This window comes from Rousettus aegyptiacus, unplaced genomic scaffold (assembly GCF_014176215.1).
Source record: "Rousettus aegyptiacus isolate mRouAeg1 unplaced genomic scaffold, mRouAeg1.p scaffold_m13_p_12, whole genome shotgun sequence".
In the NCBI taxonomy this organism is placed as follows: domain Eukaryota; kingdom Metazoa; phylum Chordata; class Mammalia; order Chiroptera; family Pteropodidae; genus Rousettus; species Rousettus aegyptiacus.
In genome coordinates, this window is record NW_023416287.1 from 13288364 (window position 1) to 13307776 (window position 19413).

Below are 19413 nucleotides of genomic sequence, written 5' to 3' on the forward strand. Positions count from 1 at the left end.
AAACCCAAGAATATGAAGGGCTCACTCTATATTTATTGGAAAAATACCGTATAAGTGGACCCACTTAGTTCAAACCCAACCCATGTTGTTCAAATGTCAACTGTATAGTGTTGGTCTGAGTTACAGATTTTCTTTCAACAAAATCCTAAGGAAGAGACAATCCAAAACAGAGCTAGCCAGTGTGCTAACAGAAACGGAAGAAAATACAGCCCTAAAGCACTCTTTGTCTGTGTTTTACAATCTAAGCTGACCAAGAGTCCGGTAATTTGTGGTTTCTGAGGATTGAACATTGCTTCTGTACTCCAAAAATGTATTAAGTGTTAGCTCTGTTCATAAGAGATATCGGTCAATAGTTTTCTTTCTTTCTTTCTTTCTTTCTTTCTTTTTTTTTTTTTGTAATGCCTTCATCTGGTTTTGGAATAGAGGTAATGGTGGCCTCATGAAAGGAGTTGGGGAGTCATAAAAGGAGTTGGGGAGTCTTTCCTCTTCTTAAAATTTTTTGAATAGTTTGAGAAGAATAGGTGTTAATTCTTCTTTGAAAGTTTAGTAAAATTTTCCTATGAAGCCATCTGGTCCAGGACTTTTGTTTTTTGGGAGGGTTTTTGATTACTAATTAACATTGATGCAAAAACCCTCAACAAAATATTAGCAAACTGAATTCAGCAATACATTTAAAATATCAAACACCATAATCAAGTTGGATTTATTCCTCAGATGCAACATTGGTACAATATCCGCAAATCAATTAATGTAATACACCACATTAACAAATCGAAAGTAAAAAATCACATGATCATATCAATTCCTATACATTCACATAATATATGACAAAGGAGGCAAGAATATACAGTGGGGTAAAGACAGTCTCTTTAATAAATGGTGCTGGGAAAATTGGAAAGATACATGTAAAAAAAAGAAACTGGACTACCTTCTTATTCCATATATAAGAAAAGATGCAAAATGGATTAAAGATTTAAATGTGGGACCCGAAACCATAAACCTCTAGAAGAAAACATAGGCAATAAACTCTCAGATATTGCTAACAGTAATTTCTTTTCAAATATCTCCCTGGGCAATAGAAACAAAAGAAACAAAAGAAAAAATAAACAAATGGGGCTACATCAAACTAAAAAGTTTTTGTACAGCAAATAAAACTATCAACAAAACAAAAAGACAACCCATTGAATGGGAGAAGATATTTGTTTATTACACATCTGATAAGAGGTTAATGTTCAAATATATAAAGCACTCATACAACTCAACAACAACAAAAAATGCAATTAAAAAATGAGAGGAAGACCTGAACAGATATTTCTCCAAAGAAGAAATACAGATGGCCAATAGACATATGAAAAGATGCTCAAGGTCACTAATCATCAGAGAAATGTGAATTAAAACCACTATAAGATATCACCTCATGCCTGTCAGAATGGCTATCGTTAATAAATCAAAGAACAAGTGTTGGTGAGGATATGGAGAAAAAAGAACTCTCATACACTGTTGGTGAGATTGCGAATTGGTACATCCGCTATGAAAAAGTCTGAAGCTTTCTCAAAAAATTAATAATGGATATACCTCTTGACCCAGCATTGCACTTCTGAGTATTTATCCAAAGAAAACCAAAACAAGAATTCACAAAGATCTATGCACCCCTATGTTCATGGTAGCACAATTTACAATAGCCAAAATATGGAATTAACCTATATGCCCATCAACGGACAATTGAATAAAAAAGTTACGGTCCATATATACAATGGAACATTACTCAACCATTAAAAAAATGAAATCCTACCATTTGCAATAACATGGATGGACCTAGAGGTTGGTTATTATGCTGAGTGAAATAAATCAGATATAAAAAGATAAATACCATATGATTTCACTTATATGCAGACTCTAAGGAACAAAAGAACAAACTAATCGAAAACAGACTTACAAATATAGAGGACAATCTGGTGACAGCTAGAGGGTTGGGGGACTGGGAGAATGGAGTAAAGGGTTAAAAAAGTATAAATTAGTAGTTGATAGATGGTCATGGGGATGGGGAGCATGGCATAGGGAATGCAGTTAGCATTAATATAATGGCTAGGTGGGGAGCCAGAAGAGAGAGAGAGCAGTTAGGGGGATTTATTCATTCATTCATTTACTCATTCATTCATTCATTCATTTGGCAAGGCAACCCTTGATTGACCTCAAAGATTGCAAGGAACTTGTCGGCTTACAATCCCTTTTTTTTTTTATTTTTTATGCCTATAGCACCTGGTCTTCCTAGGTAGTCTCCCATCCAAGTACCAACCAGGCCCAATCCTGCTTAGCTTCCGAGATCAGACAGGATCGGGCTTGTTCAAGGTAGACTGGCCATAGACAGAGGATCGATTCATAAACTATATGAATGTCTAACCAAAGTACTGTATACTTGAAATTAATAATAAAATAAAATTTTCAAAAAAAGAGCTATAGCTTTGTAGTATCAAACTTAACAAGAGTTAATATCATGACCCCAAAACTGTACCGACACCGTCTCTTAAAAGGTTTTGCCAGAAAATTGAAGCCAGCTTGGAGGGAACAATTAAATTAATGGGGTTGTCTTTCCCACTCAAATCTTTAGATGCAACTAGTTAGCTGCCACTAACTTGAGAGACAGAGTAATGAGCAAGGCAATGAAGCAAATTGTAAAAAGTAACACAAGAATCTTCAGGTTTAAAAGTTTATTTCTAAGCAAGAGAGCTGGCTATGGATGTCTGACAAAGAACTGACTTGACGTGGACCAGCAAGAAGTGAGCTCCAAAAGCTTTTTTAATCCAAAAGGAGAAGCTACTCTGCAAAGCCCACCACAGATGTGGTCAGGAAGGGTAATGGCCAAGAAAGAACATCCAGAAATGTGATGCCAAGAAACATCGAGGATGATGAAGTAAAGAGTTCTTCCAAGAGAATCAGAGGCCGCTGGATGAATAATGGGGTGTGATCACTGTTAGGGAGCATTTGCTATTGTGTTTTACCTTCTCTTCTGTCCAAATGGGATTTTTTATTGTTGTTTTCATGCTCCTACTTCATCACTGCATATTAGCTATGTGAGAGGCAGATCATGGATCTGGTAGTCTTTAAGTCACTACACCATAAGGAACCACACTTAGACCTGACGGACAGGACTATGCATTACCCAGAGATCGTAGACTGTGAACTGGATTTAATAACTGTCATTAGAATTGTCTCCTTTGGTATAGGGGTGGTTGGAAACATGGGTACACAGGGATGTTTAGGTAACAAAGAGATAGACTGTAGCAGAACTGCTGTAGTTGTTCCCAGTATTAATTATCCTTTTCTCCCAGAGTACTAGATCCCTTGATTTTTTTAGCTGGACCCATGGATTCTCAAAATAAAAATAAAATATGCCAGCATCTCTCGTATGGCTATTAAGACTGAGGTTTTTGCCAATGGAATGTGAGCAGAAGTGATACATGTAACTTCCAAGTCATATCTTTAAGGGAGGGAATCTTTTCTAATCCCTGTCTACTTCGTGCTGGCTTGAACATAGGCATAGAGTTGAATTATCTTACATCAGGCAAATTAGAGCAATGCCCTACAAACAACAAAATATAAGTCTCCTGGGTCCCAAAGTTTCTGCAAAGCACAATTATCATGCCAGCCTTGGATGTTCTACCTTCTAAATTTTCATATGTGAAAAAAAATAAACTATCGTTATTTTCTATCTGTTATATATAACTAATTCTTATAATGCTGAACAATATAAGAACTATTGAGAATGAATTAATTATGAATTCACCTTTAAAGCTAGAAAGAAAACTCAAGAAAATAGAAGAAAGTATAACAGTGGAAATTAATGAAATCGGAAAAAGAAGTTTTGACAAGAAGTTCTTAACGAAACTTAATGAAATGAAATAGGAAAAAGAAGTTTTGACAAGAAGTTCTTAACGAAACTTAATGAAAAGTTTTAACGAAGAACAAGCTTGGTTCTCTGAAAATCCTAATTATGTAGATAAAATTGTTACAGGATTGATCAGGAAAAAAACATAAGGTACATATGATATTCTCATTAGCTCATAAAATACAAGAGTTTGCTTTTCTTCATCATAAGAAATTGTTATAAACAACTTTATGTAGATATAAAACATAGACACAAAGAGAATTTGTCTATTAAATTACAAATTACCTTAACTGACATAAGGAAAAAGATAAAAAACCTGAATATATCAATAACTATTTTTAAATACTTTTTTATTGTTCAATTTTTTAAATTGAATCATTTGTCAAAATTCTTCTACACCCAAAAAATACATACCAGGCTCAGCAGTTTTATAATCAGATTTTACCACACATTTGAAGAACGGAAAATTTCTGTATTATATAAATTCTTTCAGGGAAGAAGAAAGAAAAGTACCAGCCCATTTTATGAGATTAGATTAACCTTGATTCTAAAACCAGATATAGATGATTAACTAGTCAGCTTTACTGTGGTGACAACCCAAAACTTTCTGTGGCTTACAAAACCAAAGATTTATCCTCATTTATATTACATGTGGGCTACAGGTCAGTTGAGGCCATGCTCCAGACTGCATCTCTGTTCCATGCATGCAGGGGCTCATGCTAAAGAAACATCCTCTATGAGGAGCAAGCCTAATTGGGAGGCAGAAAGATCCAGAGAGGTAGTAAAATAGCTGTAATGCCTCCTAAAATCTGTTGGTTTAAACTTGGGGCAGACACAGAGCCTCGTCTACACACATTGGTCCAAGCCTGTGAGATGATCATACTGGACAAAAGGGCATGAAGTATATACTTCAGCAACAGGTCATACTGAAAACATATAACTCTCTCACGGAGAAGGTAAAATTAAATAACTGTTAACAATAGTACTGTCCTCCACAGACAATATAGGAAAAAAAGCATAGGCCAATTTCAATTATAAATATTAATAAGAATTATCCTAAACAAAAGTCAATTAAATCCAATTTTTAAAAATTTCAAAAATATGGTCAAATAGAATTTATGCCAGGAATTTATGCAAGGATAGTTAAAAGTCGGAAAAGTTGGCAATGCAATGCACCATATTGGCATATTAAAAGATAAAAACATTATCTCAATAGTTACAGGAAAAGTATTCAATAAAATTCAGCAGTTACTCCTACAATTTTAGCAAATGAGAAATAAGTTTTTTAACATAGAAATGTATCTAAATAATAATAATAAAAGCAATAATAAACATAAAACTTCATGATTAAATTTCAAGAGAATTTTCATTAAAATTAGAAACATCACACAAATGTCTGTTATTTTCCCTTCTGTCAATTTTGTAGGCAAAAAAAGGAAGAAGAAATACAAGGATTAGTACAAGGATTGAAAAGGTAAAAGGCAAAATTGTCATTATTTGCCTACAATTTGATTGTTATTCTAAAAATCCCAGAGAAACTAAAAACTACTAGGACAAATGAGATGTTTTAGTTCATTTGCTCATTTAGTTCGATTTGCTCAATTTCAGAATTCTAAAAGTCCCAGTAGTTATTTTATACACCAAAGATAGCCAATTAGAAAATGTATAGAGAACGTTTAAAAAGCAATACTCACATAAATCCAAAATAATAAGGTAACTGGGAATAAACCTAACCCTAAAAAGTATGAGCCTTAATGAAGAAAATTACGAAACATATGGAAACACTTTTTGAAGGCCTGAATAAATGGCAAGTTACATTAACAGATAGGAAGGAAGATTTATAAGGATGCCAATACAATCCAAATTAACTTATAAATTCCAAACGATTCTAAAAAGCATCTAAATAGGGATTTTCATAGAACTTATGCTAGTTCCAAAAATCATATATAAGATTAAAAATCCAAGAATAGCCAAGGCAATTCTGAAAATAAGAACAAGTGAGGGGAATAGTTTATCTTAAAAGAAAGAAAGAATATGATTAAGCTATAGTAACTAGGGTAGTTTGGTATTGGTGCAGGAATAAAGCCATAGAGCCCTGGAATAGAATAGAGATCATAAAAGCAGACCTATATATATAAAAGAAATGAAGTCTATGAGAGCATTATATATCTGCATAGCCATTCAATAGTTTGGGAACAATTTTTCTGCATAAAAAAATTAAATTACACCTTTGCTTTATGCCATATATAATTTTTTAAATTGCAGATGGATTAGAGAGCTAAATGTGAAAATAATTTAAGAAGAAAATGTACACTTCGTGAACCCATGGTTGGGAAAAAATTCTTAAACGAGATAAAAAGCACAAAGTATAAAGAAAAGATTGACAAATCAAAATTAAAACCTTCTCCATAAAAAAAAAAAGACTAAAAATAAAGTGGAAAGACAGGACAAAATGGGTACAGCTGTTTATAATGGTTAAAGCCAACCAAGAATTAATTCCCAGTGTATGTAAAGAACACCTACAGATCAATAGGAAAATCAGAGTCTTCCAATTTGATCCCTAAATCAAAACTTAACAATAGCAGGTGTCCAAAACCGCCAGTGCTAATTTTTGACCAAGCTCTTTTGTACTCTGGCACCTTTATACTCCAGCACAATGAAGCTCAATTTGCTGGAAGCTGATAAATGCCCACATCAATCAGAAGTGGACAGAGGTTTGCGATAAGATTTGAAGTGGAGTAATTCAGTGCTGCTGGAGGACAGGGTGCAATAGAACAACCAGATATGGGAAATGCGGAAACAGAGAGGAAAGCATAGTTCAAATATATAAACAAACAAACAAGTAAACCCAGACTCCAGGGAAAGAGGAGCTAGTGGGCTTTTTGACAGAGACACATGAGGATCAATAAGTTCATCGGCAGCATCTCCGCCCAAACCCAGGATGGGGAAACTGGCTTAGCAGAGTTTGAGTCAACAGTGAAGTCGACATGAACCAATAGTAGGATGCCACAAGCAAACAGGCTAAAGCCACCTTGAGCCACATCATTAGGTGTAGCATATTCATAGGAATGGAGGTTAAAGCTATTATTTTCTCCTCACTAATCGCACCACACTTGGAAATTGTGCTTCATTCCAGGCTTCCTACTACAGAGAGGACACGTAGGGAAACTGACTTTCCCATCAACAAATGGTGAAAAGCCATTCCCATTCAGCAAATAAATAGTGTAAACCTAGTTGGTTTTCTTTTTTTTTAATCAAAGTACTAGGTAATAGATTTACAATAATGATCGAGACATGCAGAGTCTCCACCCCTACAAGCTGGGGTGTGGTAGAAGGGAGCAAATGGGGAAAAAGTTAAACAACTTTTCAATGGGACGTGTGTCATTTTATGGCAGAGGAATTTATAAGGTGCTACAGGAGCAGAAAGAGATGCATTGTGTCAGTCAGCTTAGACAAGTTTTGCTGTAGTAACAAACAATCTCTAGATTTCAATTGCTTATAATCACGTTTAGTTCCCACTCTTGTTGATGTTCATTGTGAGTCAACTGTGGCTCTGCTGCACCTGCTCTTTATTCTAGGACCCAGAATGGAGGACCAGTGTCTATGCCAATCTCATGTCAGAGTGAAAAGCCAAACCATGCAATGGTTCTTAAAGCTTCTGGTCAGAAGTGACATACATTGTTTCTATCACATTTCATTGGACAAATCAGGTCGCAAGGCCAGCTCTTGTGGCAATTGGGTGAAAAGTAAAATTCTCTTGCAAGGATGGATTCAATAAGGAAAAGCTTGGGAAATAAAGAGACAGCAAATATTTGGGGGGAAAAATGAAATCTATCAATATAAGGAAGAAATATATAAGAATACCTATATTCTCATATATTTATACATATTCTTATATACAATATAAGAAAAAATGGATGTATATGATCAGCAAAAGACAGTAATTCATGGCAGTAATATTCATAATAGACAAAAAGTGGAAACAGCTGAAAAGCTCATCAAAAGTAGAATGAATTAAAAATTATGGCATATTCATTCAATGGAATAACATTAGAATAACAAAGAAAAAAAATGAGCTACTGCCACGTGCAACAAAACAGATGAGTGCAAGGAGTCAATTACTAAATGTGAATACAGCATGATCCATTATATGAAGTTTAAAAGAAGGCAATACTAATTTATGGTGATAGAGGTCAGAACAGCAGTTACTTTTGAGAACTATCTACTAAAAGAAATGAGAGGGAGCCTTTGAGGTGCTAGAGATATTTTGTATCTTTACTTGAGTGGCTGTATGCTTAAAATGGGTCCACTTAAGTATATCTTAATTTTAAAAAGAGAGAGAGAAAAGATGTAGACCCGTGAGCTGGAGAGGTGGGTCCTCTCAGTGATATCTTGCCAGAGGAAGTTATTTATACACTCAGACCTGAAAAATGAGCAGAAGTTATTTGGGAGGATCAGAGGAACACCTGGGAGGCAGAGGGACACCTCTGTGTGAGTAATAGGGGCCCAGAGATGTCATGGCACAATCAGATGCTAAAGCACTTCCTGAAAGGCGTACCCCGAGGCCAAAGGCCCTAGGGGCTGAGAGCTGTGATGACAAAGGACCCAGATGCTGCAGACCTTGATGGCATGTTAAGGACTTCAGCCCTTGGTACAAGAGTACAGAGAATCCACTGAATGGTTTTAAACAGGGAAATGGCACAGTCATATTTTCGTTTTAGAAGAATCGCTCAGTCTACAGTAAAAATGAAGTTGAAGGGGCAAAATGGAAGCTAAGAGGCCAGCGAGGAGATTCTTGCATTTGTCTAAACCAGAGGAGAAAGAGGTCCAAGAGAGAGTGACTGACAGTAATGGCCACATGGCTTTTTATTTTCTACCCCAATTAATTATGAAGGTGAAGAGAAGGAACCAGCTTCAAACAAACTTACGAGGAAGAATCGACAGGACTGCAAGATGTCCTGTGATGAACAACTCAAGAAACAAGAGTTCGTTCGTTCTGGAGGGGAACACGCAGAGTGCCGGCCCAGCTGTGAAAGGTTGCTGTGCGGGAGAATCAATGGACAAAGCCACAGAAGTGCTTCCTCCTGTCCGTACTCCCCCGTCAGGGTACAGACCACAACCAGATGTAGCTCCAGGAGGTGCTAAGCAGAGATTGGACAATTACCTTGTAAGACTTCTGTGAAGACGAACCAAGTAAACAGTGGACGAGCTGACATCCAAGGTTCTACAACGCTAAAAGTTCAGTGAACCGCAGACAGTTCATTAGTCTCCTCTGAGACTAACTCTTTTAACACCTCAGGTCTGGTCCCTGACTATATCTGCCACAACTTACACACCGTGATCTGGGCTCTCTGCCTAAAATATGTCCGTCGCCCCGTCCTGTCTTAATTGAATTTGTCAGGGTATATTTTAATTATCTTTTTCTGTGTTCATCAACCCCTATGAGACTGTGAACTACTCCGTATCAGGGATCATGTCTGACTCATTTTTATTTCCAAGAACCTATCACATGGCCAAGTGCCACTGAGCGCATGAGCAGACTTATCCATTTTTTTTTTAAATTGCATACTATTCCATTTTATGAGAGTACCAACATGGAACTGTCAATCCCCGCAGTTGTGAAACCAGGTAGACTGAGGAGGTGTAGCACAGAGCATCACAAGAACCTTTCATTTATCATTTCTATTTCTTTTTGGTCAGAGGTGTCTATCAAAAAAGACCATAATTTGCCTTTTGAATGATTCCTAGAAATCAATATGCACTTACGACCATAAACAGAACTTTCTTCTTAAAAAAAAAAAAATGTAAAGATGGACTGAGGTCTTGGTAGATAATGTACATTTTTAATATTCAACACTTGGGTGGGAAGTGCAGGTCTCAGCTCCTCTGACTGACAGCTCCTAATGACAGCAATAAACCATGGGGTTCCCACGGGCCAAACAGATGTTCTGAGGTGACAAAGGGGGACAAAACACTGCCCCGGTTGCTATTACTTCTGTGTTTTCTAATTGCTGAACCCTGCGTAAAGGCCTGAGCTATAATATGCATGTGCTTTATCATCAAAGAAATGGATGTATGGACAACAGGAACATGTAGCCTGATAAAATCAGAAGGAGGATGATATCAATGTGCAGATGAAGGCAGATAGAAGTTGTGACTGTTTCACTAAAACACTTCAAAGCAAGTTCAGAATGAACTGGAGTAGAGGGAGGTGCTGAGCACAAAACAAGAGAGAGATGTAGTAATTAAAGTTAATTACTCTTGTTACTATGGTAGCAACCCAGAACAAGCACAGTTAGACACACATTCAAGGTGAATCCCAAACAAGGCCTTGTGCTTTCCTTCACCAAGTAGCTGGGAGCAGACAATTATTTAATAGGATTAAATTCCATTGTTAACTCACTTTACACCAAAGACAATCTCTTCTCTCATCAGTTCAGGACTGTAGCAGCACAAGTGTTATCTGAATCCTAAGATCTTTTACCCATATGAACACTGGCCAGTCTTTCGGGATGGCCACTTAGGTGGGATGCTGGTTGGGGTCCCCCAGAAGCGGACACTAAAATAAAGGTTCAAGTGTAAGTAGTTTATTCAAAGAGGGAGGAGAGAGTGACCCCAGGAGGTACGGGTCAGGGAGTGGAGGAATAAAACAGAAAAGGGAATTAATATAGGGTGTGTCTCAAAGCAAGTGTCCACTCTGGGCGATTAGCACATAGTCCCACTGGGGAACTCTGGGAGCCAGTTAGGGAAGCATTATCCTGCCCAAGGTGTGAGGGAGCCGGGGTGTTTCTCTACCAACTACCAGCTGCTCCTCGGAGGTTCTCATTCCCCGGCACTTCCACACCTGCATTCCGGCCAGTGAAACGGGAGCAGGAATAATATGCATCACTTCCATCCCTCGCACAAGGAATCCTCTCATGCCCTGTTCTCCACACGCTTCTCCCTTTCTGGATGGCTAGAGTGGACGTAACTCTGGGGGACCACAGACACCGTGAGTTGAAAAAGAAAGAACCCCAAAATGAAAAGAAGCTAGACTCCTGAATCATCACTTGGAGAAGAATTCCCCACCAATTGAGAATTCCCTTTTGGACTTCGTGAAACTAGTTTCTGAGCCACTATAAATTTTCGAGATGTTTGTTATAGCAAGTAGTATACTTTAATTAATATATTATTCTTTTAATATTTGCCAATCGGATAGGCAAACATCTCACTCTGGCTTTAACTTGAATCTCCCTGATTACTATATATACAACTGAAATGTCCCTCAGCACTCTCCACTTAGAGGGCATGAAGGAGGGCACTGTACCAGTGAAATCAGAATTCAACTGCTCTCGCCTCTGGGAATCAGGTGCTCTCCCTCCCCCTCCCCCTCCCCCTCCCCTCCCCCTCCCCCTCCCCCTTCCCCTGCCCCACACACACTCCCTGACATCCTCCCTCCCTGAGACTCCTCAAGAAGTATCTCACAAAAGGTCTGCTGTCATTCTAGGTCCCTGTCTGACCCTCCCCTACAACTCTGATCCAGGTACCAGGCCCAGCTTCCCTCAGGGCACATCTTCTCCACTGCTGACACTCTCTGGACCTTCATGATATTTTGAGGTCCATGTGTGCTCTTCATTCTCCTGCCAGCAGGGAAGCCCCTTCCCTTTCTTTCTTCTCCCCCCTAGTAGGGGCTCCCACCGCAGAGCTGGTTGAACTCCTAAGGGCTATCTGCTCTTTCAGGTATATTTTTACACACACAGGAAACACACACATGCTCATAGAACAACTGGGTGAGGAGAGGGAATGAGTCATGTTGTACGTAGGATGCTCTACTCCCTTGTCCTATGGCAGAAGCTAATGAGTTGGCTACACGCTTTCTTTTCCCAGGATGAGTTCTCTCCTAGGCATCCAGATGCCTTGCCTAAAACAGTCAGCTTCTTTTGAGTCTGCCTCAGGATCATCAGATGTGTTTAACCTTAGATGTGAACCATGTTCAACTTCTTTTGCAAGAGACTCCTAACATCGATGAAATCAGCGGATGTGGATATAAGACATGAGGGGGCGGATTGGTCTTGCTCACCTGTTTCTGCAAGCCAAGTATGTTTTAGCCTCAGCTCTGCTCCAGCTGGGACCACAATCATCCAAAATGCATGGATCACATCAGGCTGTTTTTCTATAAATGGCCGTCCATCACACAAGAGCTTTTTTCTCCAGGCTAGAATTCTCCTGACCAATCATAATCCCTTAAATCTCTATCTTCCCACCCCAGGTTCCTTGTGGTCTCCAGGAAATGAAGGTCTTTCCTCTCCGACCTTCAAATCCAGCCTCTGGTCAGATGTCCAGCTCTGGCTTGGGCTTCTGAGCTCAGAGTATGAGCTAATCTGCAGAACAATGCCTTTAGCTTATTATGTAGAAGGGCTGGCTCTGTGCAAGCACAGGCCCTCACGCTTCCCTGAACACACCAAGCAGGAAGAGGAAATACAGGTAACTCATCTCCACTTCTTAGACAGAAGCTATTGAGACCCCATTGTCCTGCTTAGGCTATACCCAGAACCAAACACATAAGAAACAATGATGTCAATGACTCCAACTAGAGAAGTAGGGTATCTCAGTCAGGGTCCCAACATTAAATGAATTCGCTCCAGATGGTTCGAATGAAGGGACCTTAATAAACTACTTACATAAGTACTACATGGCTGAATAATATTCTATTACATGGATATACCACAATCCCCTTAATTCTTTGCTCTGTAAGCTGGTGGTTCTCAAAATGTGATCTCCACACCTTGGAACTTGCTGGGAATGCAGTTCTTGGGCCCACCTGCCCCATTAGGGAAACCCAGCAACCTGGCTATAACAAGTCCTCCAGGTGATCCTGATGCACACTCAAGTAAGGCATAGATGGACCCTGAAAACCTTATGCTAAGGGAAAGACACCAAACACAAAAGATCACATAGCATATGATTGCTTTTATATGAAATATCCAGAATAGGAAAATCTATAGAAAGCAGATCAGTGGTTACCAAAAATTGGGCAAGGAGAAACAGGGAGTGATTACTTAATGGGTACAGGGCATTCTTCTGGGGTGATGAGAAATGTACTAAATGCCACTGAATTGTACACTTTAAAATGGTTAATTTTATGTTATGTGGATTTCACTTCATTTTTAAAAAGTTAAGGGGCAGGGAGGCTGGAAAGATACCGAGAAACTAGCAATAACAGGAATTATTGCTGTCCTAGGCCTGAAGAAACAAGGGGAGAGTATAGGTAGAGTAATGGTAAAACCCGGGATGGAATGGAACCAGGGAGGAGGGATGATCCAGCGAGCAACAGACATGGAAGAAGGTGCTCAGGCCAGAGACACGGCACCTGTACAGGGAAGGAATAGGGAATAAAGCCCCGATATCTCTCTTTCCCGCTATGATCTCCACTCATTAGGCAAACCCTAGCAGAAGCCAGAGGGTCAGGGAGCCCAGGTAGTGCAATGTGTAGATGTCAGCCTGGCGTGGCACAGAGCAGGATGGAAACGTGATCAGAATGTATCTAAGGAGATGGGTGAGCCAAACACAGAATAACCACGACTGGTAGGGCTGGGAAAGTCTGACTGAATTTTAGCCAGTTTCCTTCAAAGGCTAAATAAATCCCTCCTTTCAAAGTTTGTGAAGGAAGATGTGCTTAGAGGGAAACATTTCTCAAATCCAGCCGAGACCGAGAGTCCCGAGAAGCTAGAGGACAGAATTCCCAGAAGCCAACCTCTTTGCCACGGCAACGAAGCAGCGACAGCTTCCATCAAAAGCAGTTCTTCCCACCCCGCTGCCCTGCTTCGAGCCGTCCTTTGGTCCCTGGCTGCCTCCCCGAGTCACAGACCACTTCGCACCCACAGTGCAACAAAGCACAGCCGTTGCCACCTCTTGTTACTTGCCCTCTTGTCCCTTTGTTGGGGAGAAAAGGAAATATCTATGAGCAACTTAAAGTTGCACACATCACCCTTTAATAATCCCTAGAGACACTGACCATTTTCCCACGGCCTTGACCTTCTGATTTCACCCAGGGGGGGCTCTTTAAAATAGGACCCTGTCCACACGTGCTTGCAAAAGCAGTGCCAGTTTGGCACAGGACAACCTCAAGTCTATCTGGTCCACAACCCTGACACCCTCCACAGCCTCCCACGCTGCAGGAAGGCACAGGTGGAGGTAATATCAGGCTGCTGTAGCTGCTGCCACTGCTACTGTCGGCAAGCCACCTCCCTGGGTGCCAACCATAATTATTTGTTCTGTTCCACTGAGAACCTATCAAAGGGAACTGCAGGGGGTGGTTTCCCAGATCATTGCTTCTCATCGGTTCTGCCTTACCACGAAAACACACAAAAAGAAATCACATTAATCAAGGAAAGAGAACTTTGGACTGAAACAGTACAGGAGTCACTGCAAAGCAAGTCCCAGGAAAAAGGGCCTGCCCACCCCCCGCACCCCAGCAAATGGAATGGAACCACGTGCAGCCCCAAGCCAAAATGCCGTCTCTCTCACTGGTTTTTCAATTCCAGGTTTAAGAGATTTGATTAAAGTTTTTAAACTTTAACCTCATAGATGAATTTCTCAGCCAACATTGATGAATTTCTCCCATCCATCATCACGCTTAAATGCGATATGGCACTTGCAAAGCACTTGTGCTTCCAATTTGGTTCAAAAATAAGTACAAAGGAATGAAAGGGAAATGCTCGGAAATTTGCTATCTCAGAGCCTAGATACAAAACATACACACACACACACACACACACACACACACACGCACACACACACACCTCATGTCCTCTAACTCTTGGCCACCTACTATGGGAGATAAAGGAGAGGAGGACTATAACAAAATTATACGAATACCCTCTGTCCTTCCTTGCTTGCTTCCCTTGGGAAAACTCTTATTTATCCTTCAAAATCCAATTCATAAACTACCTTTGCTTTGTGTTCTTCCCTAACCATTCGGATCCCCTCTGAGTCTATTTTTTTCACACTACTGTAACTTTTCTTCACATCTGTCTCTTCTAAACTCTTCAGAATCTCTGATTGTCACCCGACACTTCCAGAACCTAGCATACTACCTGGCACATTGTAGATGCTAAATAAATGCTTGTCGAATTAAATGAGATCAGGAGGCTTAGATCCTAGTTACAGATCTTTAGCCATATGTAGCTTCACCTCCTGACATTTCAGGTTCCTTGGATGTAAGATGAGATCCATTTTCTACCCTGCTGCCTTAGCTCAGGCAGCTCTGGAGGTCAGGAAGTCCAAGATAAAACATACGGACACATTTGGTTCCTGGTGAGAGCTCTGTTCCTAGCTCATGGAGAGACATCTTCTCGCTGTGTGCTCACACAGTCTTTCCTTACTGAATGCACATGGAGAATGCGAGATCTGTCTTCCTCTTCCTATATGGGCACCAATCCCATCAGGAGGCCCCCCCCCCGATGACCTCATCTCAACCGAATTACCCAAAGGATCATTACATGGGGAGTTAAGGCTTCAACAAATGGGTTTTGAAAGCACACAAACATTCAGCCCTGAACATCTGCCTACTTCCTAAGGCTGCTGTTAGGGTCAAAGAAGATGAATTTGAGTACAGGTGATTGTGAACTTTGCCTCTCTGGGCAGGTGTGAAGGATGATTCAAGGATACTTGCCAAGCAATGCCAAGGCTGATGTGCAGCCTGGTGTCTCACCACCTTGCCTCTCCCTTGACCTCCAGGATTGGAAATCAGTGGCATCAGCCAAGTCAGACTCTGCCACTTTCTTTACCTGTCACAAAATGCTATTCACAAAGTCAAGTGACCTTCATTTGATGGATGAGGAAAAAGAGCTTAATTTTTCTCCTACAAAGTTTACAGTGACTCATCCCCTAGTATTACCAAACTTGATGGACTACTGATCACCAAATTTGTCATTTTGCAAGAGGGTGTGCCACAGAATTCTTATCCCCAAAAATGCTGATAGGTGGTCCATGAAAAAGCAAGAAGACATAATAGACAGATTTGTGGTCCAAAAGGGTTGAAAAAGACTGGGTGAAAAGAGAGTCAATGCATGTCTTTCCTGCAGGACTTCTCAGAGCCTTTGTTATTCAGGGGCTACAGTATCTTTCTAAGGATAAACTGACAAGAATGTGGGGTCTGGGATCCTGGCTATGTCTATCTCCTCAATCAGAGATAAGACCAATTATTGAATTGAGGAATGTAGTGCGAAATGGATTTGAAAAAATTAACTCTAACCATAGGGACCATTTATTTACTGAGCCACGACCATGTACCTTGCTAGATATTGCATATGCATCATCTCATTTAACCCTCCAACGACCCTTTGGATTAGGAAGCGTTCGCTCTCCCACCCACCTCACCCTCACGTCCTTTCTGCCATGCTGCAATGGTGTGGCTTTGCCAATCATTTCTTTAGTAAGTGAAATGTATTTTTTTTCTTGCCTGAAACTAATGAAAACTTTCTTGAAGAGTAGCAGTAGTGGTGTCAGAACAAACTGATTTAGTTACGGATTCAAAAAGACAGAAGTGTTTACACTGAGATTACTGAAGTATTTGCTTCCAAGCATAACCGAAGAATCACAGCCCTGTGGCTTCTCAGCCTCCGTGGGCCTCTTGCAGGTAGGATGGATGTAGTGTACGTATTGCCATGTATCATTCCATTATAAAACCAAGATGAACACTGTTATTTTGATGGATTGTCTATTGATATAACTTCATACAATTGTTTTCCTTTTTCTTTGGTACAGACAAGTGAATTCTCCTTAATCTCATATGAACTATAAATAATTGCACCTTTAGAAAACTTTAGTTTTTTTTTTTTGAGCTGGACATATAAGGAAACTAAAAATGGAGAGTTTTCCATGTAAATGCAGCTCCAAGGCAAGTCCACTGGCTCCCCTTTCCCTAATTCCCAACAGATTTCATCCCTAAGCAACTTTTACACAGAAATTCTAAGTTATGGCTGTCCTGTTAGTCCATGAGAACTGAGTGAGACTGTCCAGTTGAACACCTCACCCCAGGTCGCACAGTCCGCAAATGGCAGAGCTTGAGCTCTTCTCTTTCCTTTATGTAGCTCTAGTTCTCAGAAACAAGGCAGGCGAACCATTATCCAAGCTTGAATATAAGGGCAAGGCCACGATAGGATTTGGAGCTGAGACCCTTAGAATGGGGCTCAAGCTTCCTCTCTCCCATCCCTATCGACCTCAGTGCGATTTCACTGAAGGACTGTGCCAAAGCTGAGCCAGCAGCTGGAATCACGTGGACAGAAGCAGGTGCATGAAATACAAGAAACCAGAGGGGAAGTGAAGGTTAACTCCTGCCTTCACAGTATAGGGTACTCCTAATTAAAATGTGGCAATCCCTCCCCTGCAGCAAGCCCTCCATGCTCAAAATGCCAGTTCGTAGGTGGACTTCTTCCTTTGTGCCTCTCCTGCAGCTGTGAGAAGTTTGGGTCAAGTATACATGTGAATTGGTAGGTATTTTTGAGTCATGACTTAAACAAGGTGACTTAGGCATTAAGCATTGGGATGGAGAATTGGGCACTAATAGAAAATGCCTCTGAATATGCTTATTATCTTCAACAGAGCAAAACAAACGTACACATACCCCATTGAAACCATAGGGAAGGACAATACCAAAAATTTCCAGAGCCACAGTAAAAGTAAGTTAATGATACAGTACCTATTGTTGCTATTTTACTAATTAAATATGCAGAAGTCATTGACATTATTTTATTTGGGATGCTATTATTGCCTTAATTTTGTGAGGGTAAAATATATTCATAGGGATTTTCATAAATATGCAACTACTGGACTCTTAGTTGGGCATTTGGCCACCAAAATAAAGATTACAATCCCTGGCTCCTTTATAGCTAGATGCAGTCATACAGTCAAGATCGTTAAGTTCTGACCAATAGGATCTGAGCAGAAGTGATGTATGTAACTTCTAATTTCTGTCCTTAGAAAGAAGAGGCAAGCTGTGCTCTTTCTTTTCTCTCTTCTCACAGCAGACATGGGGGTGGTGATGGGCCATGTCGGACCACACAGAGAGAGACAATATCCCAGGAATGCAGTAGAGACAAATATAGAAGCAGCCTGAGCCCCTGAGTGCTAGCAAAGGACAGAACAGCCACATCATCTTGGACTTCAATGTGAGAGAAAAATAGACTTCTCATTCGTTAAGTCATTGTCATTTTGAGTTTCTCTTAGAGCAGCTGAAACTCTATCTGAACTAAATACAATTTCAAACACATTTCTATTTAGCTTTTGACCCTATTGCCCCACCAATATGGAAAACAGAGACAGTCCTTTCTTCCCCATTCGCCTCTCCCAGTCTACTGCAGGTGAGTACCCGAATGAGGTAAGTCCTGGCTTTCGATCAGTAAAACTAAAAATTATAAAAATGCCTGCAGAACTACATGCCAAAGGCTTCTATTATTATCGTATCACTATGTCAAAATTGAAAGGCATGTAAGATTTCTCCAGAGAGGCCATCCATAATGCATTGCAGAGTTGTGTGGGTGTTTTATAAAATGTGTTTTATTCAAGCTAGGACATACAACACTAACATTATTGAAAGAAATTGAGGGTCTGGTCGTCTCTTTTTAATATGTTCATTATTCATGTTATAGTCCTTTAACAAAAAAGTAAAGTCATATACATATTCAATTTAATTTAAAATTTTATTTTACCTGCTATTCATCTTGGATGTCCAATGAAGAAGAAATATTCCCTTATTATTCTTATATTAGTTTCTGACAGTTCAATTTCTCTGACTGCTACGCCTCAGACAACCTTCACTGAAAAAGCATATATAGGTAATTGCTTTGATCAAAATTTCATGCCAAATCTTTTAGATTTCATGTAGATCACAGCCACTGAACAGAGGCATGTGGTACTGGAGCCCATGAAGCCAAGCTTGAGAAAAGTTTCTCCATCAAAAACATGGCTGCACATTGGGAATCACCTGGGAACTTTAAAATCTACCGATGCCCAGGTCTCACCCCAGAGCTGAGCCCAGGATGGGAGCCACGGATCTAATGGCTTGAAGGGATATGCTGAAAGGGGAACAGGACCTAGATAGGGGATCCCTGGTTTGGTTCATTGATTCTGTCACATAGATTTTTTTATATTTGGAGGATTTTTTGTTTTTTGAAGTTTTATTGAGATAGTCACTTAACATACAATTCATTCATTTAAAGTATACAACTCAATGGCTTTTACTATATTCACGAAGTTGTGCAACCAATTTTAGAACATTTCCGTATCCCAAAAAGAAACCCCACATACCTTGGCTTTCACTCTCCTTCAATTTCCCCCATCACTCCTCAAGCCCTAGGCAACTGCTAATTCATTTTTTGTATCTATAGATTTGCCTATCCTGGACAATTCCTATAAATGAAATCATACAATAATTTGGTCCTTGGTGACTGGTTTCTTTCATTTAACAGTGTTTTCAAAGTTCATTCATTTTGCAGTATGTATCAGTATTTTATTCTTTTTCATGGCCGAATAATGTTCCATGGTAT

General features: G+C 39.8%; 1 long non-coding RNA gene and 1 pseudogene across 6 annotated transcripts in view; both read right to left on the reverse strand.

Moving 5' to 3' along the window:
- Positions 1-19413, reverse strand: part of LOC107516291 — a 292205-nt gene that overhangs the window by 193491 nt on the left and 79301 nt on the right. The gene's annotated exons all lie outside the window — the stretch shown is intronic.
- Positions 2248-2366, reverse strand: LOC118610347 (annotated as a pseudogene).